Source organism: Pimephales promelas, chromosome 7, assembly GCF_988280905.1.
Source record: "Pimephales promelas chromosome 7, fPimPro1.hap1.1, whole genome shotgun sequence".
Lineage (NCBI taxonomy): Eukaryota > Metazoa > Chordata > Actinopteri > Cypriniformes > Leuciscidae > Pimephales > Pimephales promelas.
This window is the reverse complement of record NC_142775.1, coordinates 14,335,390-14,350,327: the sequence shown is the minus strand read 5'-3', so window position 1 is coordinate 14,350,327 and position 14,938 is coordinate 14,335,390. Positions and strand designations below refer to the sequence as shown.

Below are 14,938 nucleotides of genomic sequence, written 5' to 3'. Positions count from 1 at the left end.
GGAATTGTGCAGAAAGAATTTTAAATGTTGGGTTTTTATCATGTTTTCGCTTGGAGTGCCTGATGTTTTCTTTTAGAATTTCAAATTAAATGTCACATAGCCTGTATTCATGAGATAAATCAGAGAAATATTCATCTTTGGAGGCATGCAAGACTTGCAGTTAAGAAACACCCAAACCCGGATAAAACAGACTGATATACATGAAAGCACAACATGCTCTGACTCCTGAAAAAGCATTTGTAATTTGTGCTTTAACATTTGAAGAACAAACAGTGAACTCTTGTTCTACCTTCAGCTGTCTCACAGTAAGATTAGACAATGGCATCAAAGACGACATTTCTCACAAGAGAGGTAGAGGCCTAAATCAACAGTCCATGACAAATAAACCAGCTTTCTGAGCAGAAGTGTGCGATATAATGAATAAGTCTGACATGTACGGGTCTCAGGTGGGACGCCTGACAGTTTGCTCATTTTTGACTGCTTGAGGCTGTGGATTTGGGCGGGGTGTGTGGGGGGATTAGATCCAGGGTGCAGCTGCTGTTTGCTGGTTTGCTGGATTAGTGGATGTCTCTCCCCTTCATACTCACCCCATAGGAGGTCTAACCTTAGGGCAGCTAGTCCGCCTCGATGCTGTCTGGAGTAAGTGTGGGCTCAAATAGCCATCAGGCTAATTAGGATTGATCCACCATAGCAGAGGCATGGTTCAGTCTGTATACATGAGCATCTGCTGTGGGGACACTGTGATTGGAAAGATTATGACTGGATCTTACTTGGGAGGAGACAGATTTGTTGTTTAATGACTGAGATAGTCCAAGGGAAATAATCAAGTATGTTTTGATTATTGCTGGACAGTTGACACTTTCAAAGAGAAGTTTTATATTTACATGGACTTTTAATTTGAATTTTCATGTAACGCATTTTACTTGTTTGCTTAGATGTCATCCAAGGCAAGCAATTAACATCTGAGCTATTTATTTGTTTATTTCATGTTTATTTATTCAAATAATACTGATTTATATATATATATATATATATATATATATATATATATATATATATATTTTAAATTATGTATTTGGGTTGGTATTTCTGTATTTAAATAACATTTATTTATTCAAATAATATTTATGTATGCATTTATTTAATTCATGTTTATTTATGCAATTATTTATTTATTTACTGGTTATTTTATCTCATCAAACTCAACCCACTCCCATTCGCCCACATTTTGTGAGACTGAATTATTGACTGTATTTTATGAGAAGTATTGTCTGAGTTTGTTGATGTTGCAAGGCATAATGAAAGCGCTATTTTCTTGAGATTTTGTACATTTTTACATATTTTAAGTTTTATATTAACCCTTATATTATGTTAAAAATTGAAAAATCGTACCCAGAATCGAAAAATAATACAAAGGGTTATTGTGGGAAAATTGTAATAAGGCAACATGATTTTTAATTTGAATCCTCAAACTCATGCTGCTTTAGCAATTAGCACTACATACAATGTCTTTAAGACACAGTTCACCATTTAAAAAAAAAATAATTTATTCCTACTCATTTCATTCCAAACTCGAATTCTAAATCTGTAAAAAACAAAACAAAAGGTGCCGTTTAGTTCTAGATGCGCTGTCCCTTTAAGGAGAACAGCTCCAGCTCAGTTTCTAACAGGTCTTTGTTGCAGATGATCAATTGGAACTCTTTACGGTTAGAGGCTTTGTTCTTTAGACATGACATTTAATTTGATCGATTTACTTCTTTTATTTTTATGAGTTAAATTTTTTTTAAAGGTTTACTAACCCACTCTGTCTTTGATGAAATTGCAAGGCATTCCAAGTGAATGGATTTTGAAGTCAAGTGCAACTACAAATATCCCCTGCTAGGGACCAAATCAGCACACAAGACATGCAGTCTAGACTCTAGAGCGCACATGCTTGCTTTGCACGGCCCAGACATATGTGTTTTTAAATTACCAGTGCCCACCCTCATCCTACTCCATGCGGCGCTGGCACACCACACACGGCTAAACTCATCAGGCTCGCTATTTCAGGAAGGCAGACGCCCATGTTACCAAGAAAGTGCGTGAAAATAAGCGGACCTCGGAGCTTGGGAAGCTATACGCATGAAAGAAGATTCATTCAGCGGTTGGGGGACAATCATGTATAGTGAGGCTTGGGGTGGGGTTTTTAGGAGGGTAAGCGGGTTCTCCAGGCTTGTTTTGTGCCCCAGTGTCTGCAGTGCCTTCAGAATCCCACATTTGTTGAGATGATGATGGGAGAGAGCATGAACTGCCAAAGGGGGAAATGAATGAAGACAAATCTTTATTCTGCCCTAATGATGACGGTCAGCAAAACATCAGCAAATTGAGAGAGAGAGATGGTCTGAGGTGAATGATAAGAAGCCAATGTTTTTAAGGAATAACTCAAACCAAAATAAAAATGTTGTCATTATTTTCTCACCCTCATGTCTTTCCAAATCTGTAACAGTGTATCTGTATCAGTATTGTTTACTAAAACTATTAAAATATATTTGATAATTGAAATAAAGCTAAAAATAAAATAAAATATTACTATTAGATGAAAACATTTTAACTTAAAAAAATTAATAAAGTATTAAATACAAAAAACTGGAACACAGAGGGAGATTTTTTTTGTTTATGATTCTACTATTTTCCATACAAACACAGTTCACAGTGACCAAGGCTGTCAAAAAAACAACAACAGCCATAATGCCACAAATGGTCCATTTTACTTGGTTTTATATTCCATATCTCATATAAAATAAAAAATGTGTTGTTATACCATCCAACTGAATAAAAAGCTGACTTTAGATCACTGATGGTTCTAATCCAATATAGGATTTGTTCATGGTCGGTCCAAGTTGCTCCAATAAAGCCCTCATTCACCTCGAGTAGAGCAGAGAGCTGCTTGGAGGATTTACTGCACTGGGATGAGTGTGTTGGGAGGGAGTCTCTTTATTGAGGCCATATGAACACCAGCTACTGTCAGATTGCCAATCCTAGTTTCCTGTCTGCAGTGCTCTGGTATTTCATATGGTCTGTGACAGTTGTGGCCAACTGGGGGAAGAGATCCCTTCTGAAAAAACAAACAAACAAAATAACCCCTGAAAAGTGAAGATTAAATGAATATTAGGTTACATTTCATTGCATTGTAAAACTAACATTGATAGAATTCGGTTAAAACATGCTGTCATAAATATTCTTACAGTAGGACTGAGTTGGAACACCTTATTTTATGATATTTTAATGATGATATTCACCTTATGATATTTTAATACTGTAATCACGCTTTTATCGATTCAATACAGTTTCGAAGGTTTTAAGTTTGTTCTTCCCAAACGGAAATTTGCCATAGTTCTTGCACAGTCAGTCAGAGACTTCATATAAATAAACTCGAATTACTCATAGACAGTATAAGAAGTGGACAGAGCCATCTCATTGGAACTCATTTGAGACAAGTGAAGCCCATTTTTAGCGATATATATATATATATATATATATATATATATATATATATATATATATATATATATATATATATATTGTGATTAATCGCATCCAAAATAAAAGTTTTTGTTTACATAATATATGTGTGTGTGCTGTGTATAATTATTTTGTAGATATATATATACATATGTATGCATGTATATATTTAAGAATTATTTTCACGTAAATACTGCATATACATAAATACATAATCTATATTGTATATAAATATAAATATTTGATATATGAATAACACATTTTCTTAAATATATACATGCACGTGTGTATATTTATATACAAAATAATTATACACAGCACAAACAAATATATTATGTAAACACAAGCTTTTTATTTTGGATGTGATTAATATATATATATATATAGGGCTGTGCAAAGATTAATTGCGATATATATATATATATATATATATATATATATATATATAGGGGTTAAACTCCGGCACCTCACATAAATTAATAAATAAATAGATTCATTAATGTCAACGAATCTCGCTTCTCCCGATATGGACTTCCCTTCCTCCCCGCTGAACGTGAGCGATTACAAGCTTGAAATGCACTCACGGTGGTTGAGCGCAGTAAAGTTAGTTTTAGGTTCGATATATTTCGCCTGACATTTGTTTCCCCTCGTAATAAGATCGTATCCAGTCGGCAAAACTCTTGTTTAAAAAAAAAAAAAATGACTCAAGTGCCGTTTTTTGTTCTGGTTTCAAAGAAAAGCTTAAGTTCAAATCGTCCAGAGTAGTGGTCAGAGCTAGCCAGCAGTAGCCATTCTTTGTTTTCAAGTAGCAGTGAACCATCGCAACTCCGTCGTCATTAAATTAAGCCCGCCCGTCGACTCTAAACACGATGTAATTGGCCTGACCAGAGTTTGGTTTTCCCAGCTAAAACGTCTATGGAGAGTTGCTAGACCACACTGGCTGCGAAATAATTTTTGCTGCCGCTAGGGTGCGTCTAGATTTCTAGGCTAAACTTCTTCACCAGTTGCGTGAGTTTGGGGGCGGGGCTAGGTGTTTGACTGAACAATATCAGATTGAAGGCCCCTGAAAAATGTGCGTTGGGAGTATTTGGGGAAATCGTTTTAGACACTACCATTATGTATAACTGTTACAATGTAGAGATGCTGCATTGAAAAAGATTTTTTCCTTTTATGCAATGTCATTCTTTTCATCTGCACTCCTTTTATGTAGCCTCAGAGCATCTAAACTCGTTCTAGAACATTCTGCTCAATTACGGATTCATTTTTTTTTTAACTTCGGCTCTTGTTTACAGTGTATCAGGCTGTTAATTATATGGCCATCTCATTTAGACACACACTCACACCCACACACACTCTCTCTTTCTCTCACACACACAGCGCCCTACCCCTCGCTCATACCACTCTGCCACTTGCTGGAAGGTGGCAGTATGGACGGCGCATGCTAAACTCACACGTGTCTCTGGCCATTGAGGAGGAACATGTATTGTAGCTGCCGAGGTCATGTGACTGATATAAGGGAACTCTGCGGACACCTTGAGCTCACCTGCCACATTTCTTTCTCCTTTGTCTCTCTCTCTCCAGGTCCATCTGAGGTTCTCCGTCTTCCTCTGTGCTACACGCTAACCAACAGGATCCTACACGCAGATCTCATCAGGTAGGCTCTTTATCCCTTTTTTTCCTCCCTTTTCTTTCAGTCTTCCTCCTGTTTCTGCCTCCCTGCTCGCTGTGCTGCAGAGATGCTGCGTCATTGTGTGTAACGCTCTGGCACATAAGGTGAGTGAGAATCTGACAGGCTGAATCAGTGCCGGCATTTTCACACCCCTCTATGTTTTTACATTTCCTCCTTTTTTCAGCTTTTGTCATCATCTTTCATTGTTTTGTGAATTAATATTTCTTTGATGTATCGCCTGTGAATTTTTCCCTCTGTTTTTGAGAATCAGCGTACCTGTTAACTAGCATGCTGGACACATTGAAGCAGATTTGAATTATGTGTTGTCATGTAATTTCGTGTCTGTGTGTTTGCCGGTCGGTGTAACATGCTTATTGGAGTCAGGGTGACGTGATGGTGCCTGTCTAGACACCTTCCATTAGCATCACCATAGACTGTCCAGATGCATAACAGTGATTTAATGATGGTGTGGGTCCCCACGGGTGGGTGATCGTACCTTAAATACTATATCACAGTGTGAGCAATTGCATTTTATAGTATTATACAGTTATCATGATATACAATTACTCAATTACTGTGATATATCAATATATTCTACACTTCTAGCTGAAAATTCAATGAAACATATTCAAATGCTATTCATCTGTGTGTAGACGTATATTATAACTGATAATATACTGTATGTCTGACACACACACTATTTTCTTGCTGTTGAATACATTTCGTCAAAATCTCATGAGATTAAATAAGAAGCACTTTTATATCATGCACAGGATATTTAAAACAGTGTATTTGCTTCAACTAGATGGCAAATACTTAACTAAGACTCTTTTAATACAAAAAACACAAGCCTTTATAGACATAGTGTTTATTGAGGAAAGAAAATGCTGTACTTACTCAAGCATCAGTTCTTTATTTACCTTTGCATTGCAAAAAAGCAGAGATGGTCTCAACGGTGTGTAGAACTTTATGTGGTTTGACTTATAGTTTAAGGATCCAATGGAGTTACAAGGTTTTTCCTTTCACAACCTTTTTAAAATGCTTTTCATTGGTTAAATATTTGTAAAACCAAAGTATAGACTTAAAGAATGACCAATAGCATTCATATTTAAAAATTATATAACAAAAATGACAACATATAGAGATACGAGGTGTCCGCCCACAGCATCAATATATTCTTATTTGTAGCATTTCTTTTTATTTCTTTTTTGGAATTTGTTAATTTTTCACAGTACAACTGACAACCTGTCACGGCACACGAGTGCTGCGGGACGGTAATTACTTTATTTTTTAATTTACATATACATTTTTATTGAATGCATGTGTATGTACAGTATGTGCATTGTATGTAAGATGTATGTATATTTATTCATTTAAAATCTATATAAGGCTTTGCATTGTTTTGTTTTTTTTGCTCCGTCAATTATAATTTTCCATGTAGCTTTTTTCTATACTGTAACTGATAATATTCCATTTCAAGAACAGCTTCCATTGCTCAAGTTGGATGCCATAATACTTTAATTTCAGAGCTGTTCTTATGCTGTAGCAGAGCGGAAGATTATCAGCAAATAACAATGTAGCTTTATGTGAGAAATCAACATGGCATCATGACTTTTGCGTAAACATACACGCCACTGCGTGTTATCTATACACATTTTGAGCTATCCGCGTGTATGTACACACCGTTAAATGTCCAAGCGAAACAAAGCAAAATGTGGATCTACATCTGGGGAGCGATATTTTTTTTCCTAGTATGTTAGGGGAAGACTCATAAATTGTATTAACCCCAGTGACGGGTAGGTTTAGGGACAGGGTTGGGGTAGGTCATATATTTATACAGTAATGTAACGTTAATTCAATGGCGTTCATATAACGTTACATGCTGAAAAGCGATTATGCCTGTTTATAGCACGCCAAAATGGAAATACGAATTGTCGTGTCATACATACGCCATTTCATGAGATCAGTCTGGAGAAATTGACCGACATTTAAATATTTCTCGATTAGTATAGCATATAGACTACTGTACATTTATTGTGCTTTTTCTGCCATTGGACATTAAATGCTGTCATGCCACCAAGCAGTATTGGTTACAGTACACATACTGTAGGGCTTGCTGATCTCAGAATCTCACTAGAGTCGGTTTCATCACTGAATTGTTGTGGAAAAGAAGTTGACAAAAGAATTCTTGGTTTATATTGTTGTAAAACGCCATCGCCCACTCCTTTCCCAATTCTTCTCTCCCCCTCTCCTGTGGTTATGTCAGAAAGCATGTGCCATACGCGACGTGACCTTTTCTCATCCATTTATCTCTGTCCCTCAACACACCGCCGTGTCTGTGCTGAATAAGGTCACAAACTCACGATACAGGTGACTGTAGTCTTCATGCATCATGCCAGAAGGCCATTGAAGGACAGGAACAGCGTTTTGTCTACTGTCTATCCCTCTCCTGCAGTGCTGTAATGGCAGAAAGCTTGTTGCAGGAACCAACTGCTGTCCTCAGTGACAGACTGCTGCATTGAAGCACAGCCTGGTCTCGAATATAAGAAAAAGCTATTTTGGTTACTTATGCACAATATTATTATGTACTTTATATTAAAAAAAAAAAATGCAGTTCATTTGATTATCATTTATCTAATATATGCATAGGTTTCTGTAAATAATAGCACATACTTACTGTACTCACAAAACATATAGATGACTAATAATTTAATCAGTGATATTAGTAACTGACAGTGAATAAAAAAACCCCTTTGTGCGCTGAGTGCTTAGAATTGGAGACACTTGTTAGTGTTTGGTAGGGCTGGGTAATAAATATCGATTTCTCGATACTAATCGATTCTCATTTTTACGAACCGATATCGATTCTTAAGTCTCAAGAATCGATTAGTCATCTTGTTTCATTTGAATGAATGGAACATTGTATCTCGGCTGCAAGCATCCAAAAAAATCGCAGTAATCTTTGTCCTTTGTTACTATTGATATGAAACAAAATCTCAATTTTCAAATTACATCCATTTTCTTTAGAAATTCAAAAACATAAATAGAGTTTTGGCGCTGTGGCGTGAGATCGCTCTGACGCAGCTCTAGAGAAGCAGCAGCGCTGATCTCTCTTCCGGCTTAATAATACCAGTCACAGCGCGAAATAAACATGAATGAGCATCTGAAACTGTGTTAAAAGATAGAGTACATTATACAAATCCCTATCATGCCATATTGATTCGCTCAATCAGCGTTTCAACCGTGGAAAGACGTCAGTTAAACAGCTTGTAATCAGTGTTTACCTCAGAAAACCCACATAAACTCGTTAGTCAGCTAGAAAAAAATAACTCTAGAGAGGAGCATTTTGCTAAATATATACACCATATTACATATGCATTATAATCTTAATGTTCTTCGATATTTAATGCATATTTGAATAAATCTGGCAAGTTTTTATGACAGCCACCATTTAAATGTTTATATTTCATATAATCTTCTTATTATAAAAATAAATAAAAGTGTAATTTAAGTGATTCATTCATTATTACCTTCATATTAGGCTAATGAACCCTAGTAGGCTACAACTAGACTCCCACAGTTTTACAGCATTAGTTAAGAGATTTGATTCCCTTGAGAAAAATTGGCATTTATTGTAACTGATATCCAAAATAATCGATATTGAATCGAATCGAAATCGAATCGAATTGCAAGCTTGTGAATCGGAATCGAATCGAATTGTGAAATTTGTCTCAATACCCAGCCCTAGTGTTTGGTGATTTCAACATTCATCTAGAGAAGCTGTAACTCTTTCCTAGCCTCATTCGATCTCAAACGGCTCATCACCACAGGTACTCACAAATCAGGCAACCAACTGGACCTGTTTTATACACGCAACTGCATCACAGACAACATTTTGTTGAGATCCTTTCCTCATTACTTTCAATCTCACTACCCATGCACAACCAACCCCCCTACTGATTACTTTCAGACGAAACCTGCGCTCACTTTCTCCATCTTATCTTTCCTCTGCTGTGTCATCTTCTTTTCCCTCACCCTCAGAATTCCCATCTCTGGATGTGACCGCAACGGATACCTTATGCTCCATTTTAAAGGGATAGTTCACTTTGAAATACATTTTTTGATATGTTTTAGCTTACCTCAAGGGCATCCAAGATGTAGGTGTCTTTGTTTCCACAGTATTTTCAATTTTGACATTTTTCAGTCAAACCGTTGTTGTCTATCAGTCATACACTGGAGGCTAAGGGGGTCCACCAAAAAGCATGCACAGAGAAGTCCAAATTAAACATGATTTAATGACTCGTAAATGTAAGAACACATTGATGGCCTAAGACACGAAACGAGCGTTTTTTTGTGAGAAAACGAACAGTATTTATATCTGACACGTCTGACCTGAGTATTTATCAATCTCTGCTCTCTTCCTTTTCTGTTGATGTTAATGCCGCGAAATCTTCACATTTCCACAACAAGAGCAACAGCGCCTCTAACAAACAAACACATTTCAAGACATTCAACTCTCTCCTCTGTCCACCTCCACCATCACCCACCTTTTTACCTGCTGATGATTTGTCTAACTTCTTCACCAACAAAACAACAATGATCAGATGTCAGTTCAGCACAGAAACCCAGACCATTCTCTCCCACAGCCAAAAACCTTCTCTCCTCCTTTCCACTAACCATTCCTCCCATCTAAACGTCTCCTCTCTAGTCATCCTACCACCTGCCCTCTAGACCCCATCCCCTCACACCTTCTACAAGCAATCTCTCCAACCCCTCTACCAGCACTCACACACCTCATCAACTCATCCCTACTTATTGGCATTTTCCCTACAGCATTCAAACAGGCGTGGGCAACTCTACTGCTTAAAAAAACGACATTAAACATATCACTTTTAGAGAATTACAGACCTGTCTCTCCCTTACCATTCATTGCGAAAACACTTGAACGAGTTGCTTTTAACCAAGCATCATCTTTCCTGTCTCAGAACAACCAGCTGGATGTCAACCAATATGGTTTTAAGAAAGGGCATTCAACCGAGACCGCATTACTGTTGGTCACAGAGCACTGCGGATCACAAAAGCTGCTTCCAAATCATCAGTTCTCATCCTCCTGGATCTGTCTGCTGGCTTCGACACTGTGAATCATTAGATTCTCCTGTCCTCCCTCTTATTACTGGGCATACTCCTCTCCACTGGTTTAAGTCCTATCTCACAGGTAGGCCATTCAGGGTGGCATGGAGAAGTGAGGTATCCAAAGCACATCAAATGACCACAAGAGTTCCCCAGGGTTCAGTTCTTGGACCGCTCTTCTTCTCCATTTACACTGGGACCCATCATACAGGCCCTGGTCATTTCTAGGCTTGATTACTGCAAAGTTTGTCTGGCTGGACTTCCATCATGTGCAACTAAACCTCTACAAATGATCCAGAATGTTGCAGCTCGTCTGGTCTTCAACGAGCCCAAAAGCCCCACTCCTCTGTTCATCTCTCTGCACTGCCTACCACTCGCGGCTCGCATCAAGTTCGCATCAAGCATCAAGGTATTGACGCTTGCTTACAAATCTACCACATGATCAGCTTCCTCCTACTTTCTCTCACTAGTACAAGTCTACATCCCTACCAGAATCCTACCATCAGTCAATGAGCGACAGCTCGTAGTACCATAACAGAGAGCCTCAAAATCACTCTCCAGAACATTCTCATTACTGGTGGAATGATCGGTCCACCCTCATCCGGAATGCAGCATTCAAAAGACAACTGAAAACTCATTTCTTCCGTGAGCACCAAACCTAATAATAATAATAAAAATTCCTTATCCTTTAATCGTCCCTTGTCTAGGTTAAGCTACTCTGAGCAATGCCTTAACTTTGTATTTTGAGCACTTGCATTGTTCTTCTCGCTTGCTTTAGTCCTCATTTGTAAGTCGCTTTGGACAAAAGCATCTGCTAAATGAGTAAGTGTTAATGTTTTCTCTTGCCTGTTGTCAGTTGTAAATCTAATAAAAATATAAGTTTTGAGATTGATTAAAGGGGCGTGTCTAATGCCCCCCTTTTTTTTTTTTTTTTACAAAATAAATAGAGTGAATAAGTCTCTGATGTCCCCAGAGTGTGTATGTGAAGTTTTAGCTCTAAATACCCTACAGATTTTTTTTTTACAGCATGTTAAAATTGTCACTTTTTGAGGGTGGGCAAAAACTTGTCGTACGTTTTGTGTGTCCCTTTAAATGCAAATGAGCTGCTGCTCCCGACACAGAGGGCGGAGTTTCAAGAGCTTGTTGTGTGTGTTAGCAGCTCTGATTACCTCATGCAGACAAGCTCTAAAATATCAGAAATTGTTCTGCCTTTTATGTTTAAACTGGAGTCTGACAATGATGGAGAGACTCAAGAAGCCACAACAAATGAAATTTGAATGGTTAGTTGATGAATTTATGTTGCTGATGTGGAGTTAACTATCTTCAAGTCTTTGAGTTGCATGTGAAAAGACGTGACAGCTTGAGCAGACTCACAAAGCACAAATGTACTGTACTACAACAAGTCTTCCTCTTCTCAACATGGACTGCGTGTTCCCCGGGGCGGGTTTATGTAAATTTTAAGGTTAGTGATATCACTAACCCAGGAGCAATGTCATGTTAGTCCCTAAAAGCCGATTGTTGTAGTCCTTGAAAGCAAATATTTTCCTTTGATTTGAACTTTGCAGATGTGAAATCATAGACTGTTTTCGTTGAGTATCTACACTTCAGCTCAGGTATAAGACGTTGAGTCATTCCCAGCTGGATATGAGTCCTGTGAAGAAAGCAGCACATGTGCTTGTTTGTTTAATGGACATATTTGTAATCCGTGTTTGCAATTTTACTTTTCTTAAAGGCACATTTCAAATGAATGTCTAATCCAAAAATTCTCTAATCATTTATTTAATCTCTTGTTGTTCCAAACTTGTGTCAATTTCTTTCTTCCATGGAACACAAAAGGTGAAATTTATAATTTTGCTCTATGAAAGAATGAAATCCATACAGGTTTGAAACGAAATGAGGGTTAGTAAATGATGACAGAATTTTTGTTTCAGGGTGAACTTTCCCTTTAAACATGCTCATTACGTAAAGAAAATATTAAAAGAGCTTCTGTTCTGACTGAAGAAGGATGCCAAATGTTAACTGATGGGTTCTTGTTTTTTTTATGTTGCCGTGACATGCCATATGTCAGTTGTGATGTATTTAAACTCTTCTCAGTGTGGTATGGAAGAATGTGAAGAGACAGAATTGTTTACTTGGCAGACAAACAGACTCTTTCATTGGGAGGCACTGCAGCAGGGAAAGCAATGATGTAATGCCCAAAAGGGGGAATTGGTCACCCCCTTCTTCTCTGTCTGGCTGGGGCAGGAAAGACAGACATACAGGGAGGGCATGGTTCTCAACCTGCAAAGAGAGAGAGAGAGAGAGAGATGCTCTCAGTCTGATAGCTACTACAGTCACAGCTACCGCTCATGTCAGGAACTCAATGAACTCAATATATGATGTCATACTAGGTCCTGCAATGTAATCATGCTTTGTTATTTAGTGCATCCCATGAAATGTGAAAGGTTTGATTCGGAGCATTCAGAGCATCTTTCTTTTATATTATCATTTTTATAAGGCTCCTATAGGTTTCTATCCAAGTACCAAATTTATGAATGGGCTGAGGCTGGGATTTAGTGAGTTTGAAGTGAAAGTATTTGATAAACGTATACTATGTGCGGAGAGCACTCACTCAATATTATTATCATTTTTTTTGCATACAGTAGATGGCTTTTAGAGGTTTTTTTTCATACATATTGCAGAGTAATTTTTTTGTGTGTGTACAAGTCAAAAGGCTCCAATGTTCTCAGCATATCTTATTTTGTGTTTAGCATAAAAAAGTCATATACTTTAGGTCTGGAGTGTAAAAAATGACAGAAACTTTATTTTTGGATTAACTATCCCTTTAAAAAAAAACAAAAAAAACAAAACAAAACGGTTTTCACACTCCCTATTCTCCGAATCGGAGTATAATAGATCCAAACTCATCCGTCACGGAATCTATAGTGTAAGAAACCCAATTTCAGTTATTTGTCAGTTTTGACATGTAGTTACAGCATTTTGCCTTAGAGAAAAATATACAGATTATGCAGCATAACAGAAAAGTCAAGATTTGTTGTCAAATTTGTTGTTAATTTCGTAAATTTGTTACAAAAGCAGTGCTTTAAAGGGACATTCCACCCATTTGCATTAGTCATCCAGTCATACTATTGAATGGTCATGCAACACTCTCTCATTTTCCCCCTAGACGAAATGATTTCCAAGTGGTAGCTTAGAGCGAAGCTCAACTCTGGTCTATATTGATGGGCGGAGTAGTGGGAGGAGCCTGCGGAGCTGAGCATTGCAATGCACTGTGGGGATTGTTGTCTGCAATCCACAAGCACTAAAAAAGGTGCCAAATTAGAAATGTTTGATACTATTCTACTACGTATATGACCCACTTTCAATACATATTCATGTCTCTACCGATGGAATTACCCTTTAATGACTAAAGTGGCGTTGATTTAAAAAAAGATGAATTTAGAAACAACTACTCTGAAAATGTTTCTCTCAAACTCTAATCTCTATTTCTCGTCTCTAATCTCACCCCTTCACAGCTGACCGGTAAAGCAAAGATATTAAATAAATCCTGGTAAACTGTACTTTGTTTGTCCATTTAAAGCAGGTTTAAACAGTCTTTAGTGGGAAATCTGCCTCTTTAAACCACAATCCCTCTCTTGATTTATTAACAACTCTACCCAACGTTTTTTTTTTTATCCTTTGCGTGTTAGCAAATAATTATTGTTTAATAGAAGAAAAGCCATTTTAACAATCTCATAAATTAGATATTAAGATCAGATTATATTACTATATAATGAAAGATAATCCAAAGTCCATAAACTGATCTTGTCATTTTTATTAGTATCTTTACAAGAGAGTAAAATGTGATGACTGACTCTGGGGAAAAATAATAAGATCTGATACTGGCTTGTTTATAATTTTATTATCACAGGACAAAATGTGAGATATCCAGCACTGAGTTTTTTTTTAAGACAAACTCAACCTTATCATGAAGAACTGAGCCATTGTCCTAAAGTAAATCGTTCCCTATTTTCAAGGGTGTCTTTACCAGTGTGGCTCCTGCATAAAAAAAAAAAAAAATCTGTATTCATTTTAGTATGTTTTCTTTGTTTGTTGGGGGGGTTGGATGACTCGCACAAAATGTCCACACTACCTGAAAGATGTTACTAAAAATAGGTGTCCTGAGGAATCTCACTCATCTCTGTGGCTTCCCTAGGCAGTAAAAAAAGAGAAAAATGTCTTAAAACCTTTTTGCACATTAAAGTATGCTGATAATGGGTTGGTTGACTTCTCTCTAGAGGGCAGAGGTATTTAAAGTCAACATGTGATCAAAACTGACTTATTTATTTTCTTGATGCACACATTCCTGGTCTAATTTTGTTTTTTTCTGGTTAAAAAAAGTGTAATCCTTTGTCTAAGTATTACTTGCTCAGATTGTCATAAATGCCTCTTTCTTTTCCCCTACCTTCAACTTCATACACATTAGTCAGGTTAAGTAATAACCGATAAGTCAGATTTCTTTTGTCTATTAGACACCGTGTTGAATTTAACGCTGATGAAAATGAGACTGCGAGTGATAGACATAATGTCTTCTATATTCCATGCACTGTATAAAGGCCCTAAATCGTGTAATTTTCACAACTTATAACTTTTGTGGAG

At 37.2% G+C, this 14,938-nt stretch overlaps 1 protein-coding gene across 16 annotated transcripts in view; it reads left to right on the top strand.

The window, feature by feature from the left end:
• The window catches only part of map2 (microtubule-associated protein 2), a 130,312-nt gene that overhangs the window by 41,444 nt on the left and 73,930 nt on the right, over nucleotides 1–14,938 (top strand). For all 16 annotated transcript variants that reach the window (XM_089133092.1, XM_089133101.1, XM_089133099.1 and 13 more), the window contains exon 2: nucleotides 5,083–5,155. The gene's annotated coding sequence lies outside the window, so the exon portion shown is untranslated. The remainder of the gene's footprint in view (nucleotides 1–5,082; nucleotides 5,156–14,938) is intronic.